Below are 5,187 nucleotides of genomic sequence, written 5' to 3' on the forward strand. Positions count from 1 at the left end.
GCTTTGAAAAAAATCCGTCCTTATTTTTTGTAGTTGTTGCAAAGAAATATCTGGGTTGCTTAGAGAGTTCGAGGTAGGTTTCTAAGGCTGGGTGCGTTCTTTTTAGTGAAGCCTTTGAAAACACTTTTTCCGGGGAGGAATCGTTTTGCTATTTTAGATGCCTCATTTTCTGCTAGCCTTTTTGGGTTGCCTAGCAACTGTTCTCTGTTTCCTGAGTTTGTCTTTTTCCTGGTAGTCTGCATTTTATGAGCATTTATTAATATATTCTTCAATCATGCTAGTCAGTGCATCACTTTGAGAAATGTTGGATTAGAGATAAAATATAATAAAATAATATATTCTTGGGCACCTGGGTGGCTCAGTCGTTTAGCGTGTGCCCGCAGCCCAGGTCATGAGCCCAGAGTCGTGACATGGAGCCCCGCATAGGGCTCGCTGCTTGGCGGGAAGCCTGCTTCTCCCTTTCCCGCTCCCCCTACTTATGCCCTCTCTTTCTGTGTGTCTCTCTGTCAAATAAATAAATAAAATATTTTTTAAAAAAACTAACAAAAAACAAATTATACGTTCTTCATTTCCATTACGCCACTCTGACGATTAATAATATTTATGAAAAATCCCTGAGGGTTTTTTATTAAAAAGGTGCATTTTAGATATAGTAAGCTTCATTTCTGCATCACGATTTCAATCTCTTTTTTTAATTTTGTAGTACATATTTGATAATTGCTCCTTCCACTTCATGTGTGCTCAGTACTGTGAAACTACAGAATATATATTTTTCTTTATGTATATAAAATCAGTTATTTTCCTAGCCTTGGCTTTCAGCAACAGTTTTCTATATAATTTTTTTGATTTGGTCTTTTGTTTGTGTCCATTCATCCACCCATGGACACTTCGTTTTTTTCCATGTTTATCTATGCCAGCCAGGAAGCCCCAGAACTCTTTTTATCTTGCAAAGGGGAAACTCTACCAGATAATTCCCCATTTTGCCCTCCCCCCAGGTCCTCACACCCACAGTTCTACTTTCTGTCTCTATCAGCTGGACTACTCTAGGTATCTTGTGGGAGTAGGACCATACTACATTTATCCTTTTGTGAGTGGCTTATTTCACTAAGCATGACGTTTTCGTGTTTTTTTTTTTTTTTTTAAGATTTTATTTATTTGTCAGAGTGAGAGTGAGAGAGCGCGGGTTCAAGCAGTGGGAGGGGCAGAGGCAGAGGGAGAAGCAGGCTCTCAGAAGAGCAGGGAGCCTGATGCCATTCTCAATCCCAGGACCCTGGGATCATGACCTGAGCAGAAGGCAGGTGCTTAACCGACTGAGCCACCAGGCGTGATGTTTTTAACATTCATCCATATTGTAGCATGTGCCAGAATTTCCTTTCTTTCCATTGTCTGTATATACCACAATTTGTTTATCCATTCATCCATCCATGGACACTTAGTTTGTTTCCATGTTTATCTAGCTATTGTGAATCATGCTACCATGAATATAGGGGCACAATATTTGTTCAAGTCCATTCTTTCATTCTTCTGGATATGTACCCAGAAGTGGAACTGCTGGATCATATGGTAATTTGTTTTTTAAAAAATTTTTGAGGAACAACCATACACCCAATATCTTATCTTTTTTTTTTTTTTAACAGAATCTCATGTTGGCGAGTGTGATTGTCTGAAGGTTTCATAGAAATGATCTGGAGTAACCAGGCCATCTTTTATTTATGAACCTGGGCGAGAGCAAGCTCTTTCCCATACTGGTCAGCCCAGGAATTTCCTTCTGTCTCAAGGGTTTGTTCCCCAGTATATGAGCTTCAGCTATGATCACAGCCAATTCCTGGTTGGAGGAACAAGGCATCTCGCAAAGCTTGACCTTGCTCACCATGCTTAATGAGAGTACCAACAGCAGGGAGGGAACCCCATTGTTGCCATAGCATATGCTGAAGTCATAAAGCACACCAAAGGTACATAAGTTGTCTATCTGTATGGTATTTGTGGAGGACCTTTTGTTTCCTTCCAGTTGTTTAATTTGTTTTTTATGTGTATGTCTGTAGTTCTTTTTTAACCAGACTATCCACAAAATGCTGGGGTAATTGTTATAATGCACGGATGGTGAGATCGGCCAGCCAATTTTCTGCTTCTGAACAACAACTGATATTTCAGGCCCAAGGCCATTAACAAAAAAAGGGGGAGATCTCTAATGCCCAACCTCCAGCATTCCTGAAAGCAGTGTCTCATGAGTCTCTATAGTTGGAGATGGATTCATCCCACCCCTGTCAACAGGCTTGGACTGTTACCCAGGAAATGCCAAGGGATGGGAGGGAGTTTCAAAGGATACCATTTAGAAGAAATGCTCATTTCTCTGGAGCTGTAACATGTGCTGCAGAGGGCGGGTGTTATTTCTGTCAGTGTTAGTTCAATTCTCCTTTATGGTTACCATATGGCTTTGTCAAAGTAGGCTCTGGCACCTCCTGGTTCTACTAAAAGTTGTGCTGCAATGGGTCAGAGAATCATTTCAGTCAGCCCTTTAGTAAGTGGGAAATCTCAGATTGTGCCAACAGTTGGGAATAAATCCTAACTCTATTTACTGTCAAGTTTCATTTCAATTGCATCTTCAAGGAATTTTAGTGGGGAGTTTACTAGTCAGGGGACTGGAAGCACAAAGAGAGGCATGGATAAAAATAAGTAAGAAGGCAGGTGGATCAAGAATGACCTTTTCAGCTTTGTACCAATGGGTAAAGCTACGTGTGAAAGACTGATGGATTTAGCTACATAAAAATAAAATTATCCATGCATCTGAAAACCACAAATAATTTAAATGCAAAATCCAAGACAAGTGCTTGTGATGTACATGTCAAACTGTGGGCCAAGATCTTCACATATAACTCTTAAAATCAACAAGGTAATTTTATTTAAAACATGAATACTGGTGAGAGTATAAAAAACAAAGCATTCTAACAGAATATTGGTGGCAATACCAATGAGTATTGTATTTCTTTTTTTTTTTTTTAAGATCTTACTTATTTAATTGACAGACAGCTAGAGAGGGAATAGAAGCAGGGGGAGTGGGAGAGGGAGAAGCAGGCTCCCTGCTGAGCAGGAAACCTGATGTAGGGCTGGATCCCAGGACCCGGATCATGACCTGAGCCTACAGTAGACGCTTAAGGACTGAGTCACGCAGGCCCCCCTTTATTTCTTGCAATGTACACTGAGACTATTTAAAGTGTTCATGTTTCTTCATTTCAGTAAATCTACTCTTGGAAAACTATTTTTAAAATCATAGATGGTGAAAATATGCACATACAAAAATATTCTTTTCATTTTATGATTATATAATCTTTGAGGAATGTATCAAGGTGTTCATCCTATACATTTACTCGACTGAATTTCTTGAGAAATGCTAGTGTGAGATTTCCACTGGAAAGCAGAAATGGGTAGTTGAAGAACAGATGTGTGGTATAGGTAATTTTTTTTTTTATTTTAAAGATTTTATTTCTTTATTTGACAGAGGGAGAGAGCACAAGCAGGGGGAGCAGCAGGCAGAAGCAGCCTCCCTGCTGAGCAGAGAGCCTGATGCAGGGTTCCATCCCAGGACTTTAGTTAGCAGTAAGGCAGAGGCTTAACCACTGAGCCACTCAGGCCCTTCTGTATGTAAATTTAAAGTACATTTTCTCACACTCAGTCTTGTGGCTTGAAGATTTGTATAGACTACACACATAACAGCGAATATTAGAGATAGCACTAACAATACTAACATGATCTCTACTGAGGCAGAAAGCCCAAAATGGCCACCCCACTGAGATGAGGAACCACCCAGGACGACTTGGCAATTCCCCCACCAATTTACTTCTGCATAGCTTTCAGAACTGCCTCATGACCCTGGAGCCAATGAGCTGTGAGAAACCGGAAAATCCCGAGTTTGCCTATAAATATCTGTCCCAATAAAGGCCCAGTGCTCAGATTTTGGGAGTGATCCCCCTGGGCCCACCTTCCATAATAAAGCTAAGTTTTCCCTGATTTCCTGTGAACCACTTGAGTTTCCTAGGTCACTTCAGATTTTTCCACAGCACTATAAGTGCAGTTTCAAGCTAATAACCTGTTGGGTTATTTACGCTAACCACTACCCCATAGAGCAGGTGCTGCCCTCATTTTATACCCACGGAAACTGGCACACACAGGAGAAGTCAGTTTTCAAGGGTCTCGGGGCTCCTGAAGGAGGGCCTCAACATTCAGGTCTGAGGTCAGTCCTTAGATGGTACACTGGTTTGCAGGATGTTTTCCTGCCCCTCATACAAGAATGAAATAAAAGACCCACTGGGGAAGAGGTTAAAACAGCCTGCAAAACTTTTTCAAAGTGTAACAACATAGTTATTCTCCACAATAAAGTGCTAAATGGAAGAGGAGAAAAAGCAATATAGGAAACTGTTCATATCATACCATCTTAGTATTATGAAAAAATAAAGTATATTTACAAGAAAAGCATCCGAAAGAAATACCTGTTCAATTATTCAACAAATATATATTGAGAATGCACTGCTAAGCATCGTTTTGTTGGTGTGCTGAAAATACAGTGGTTAGCAAAACAAAGCAAAATGAGCATAGCCCCTAACTTAGGAAGGTTCCATTATGATAATGGCCTTTGAGATAGGAATCACAAGTTATTTCTGCTTTCTATCTCAGATACTAAAAATTGTATATTGTTTTTTTCACTCTTTTAAAAATTGTGTATTGTTTTAGGAAGACAAATAGTAAGAAATTAGAGTGTCTTTTTCAAATGACTTTTACAATGAGGGTAACTGGGTAAAAAATCTTTAAAAAGTGGGATGTTCAGGTCATGATGCAATACAAAAATGGATAAATGCACGAATGAATGAAAAACCTCTAGGGAAATTTATCACGTAGTATTATTAATGGTCATCGTTTGAGTGGTGGGACTGTGGATACGATTAGCTTCGTTACATTTTATTAGTCCTCCAAATAATCTCTACTGACTCTGGGTGACTTGAGAGAATGTAGTCGGTCGTATATAAAACCCGAGTCCAAAACCTCAGGCTACGGTGGGTTAACACCACGAAAAGAAACCTAGAAACCAAACTCCAAGTTGCCAGAAACCTTACAGGTCCTTAAAAAAAAGTCAGCATTAGGGGCGCCCAGGTGACTCTGGGTTGGATCCTCTGCCTTAGGTCAGGTCATGATCCT

Source organism: Mustela nigripes, chromosome X, assembly GCF_022355385.1.
Source record: "Mustela nigripes isolate SB6536 chromosome X, MUSNIG.SB6536, whole genome shotgun sequence".
Classification (NCBI taxonomy): Eukaryota; Metazoa; Chordata; class Mammalia; order Carnivora; family Mustelidae; genus Mustela; species Mustela nigripes.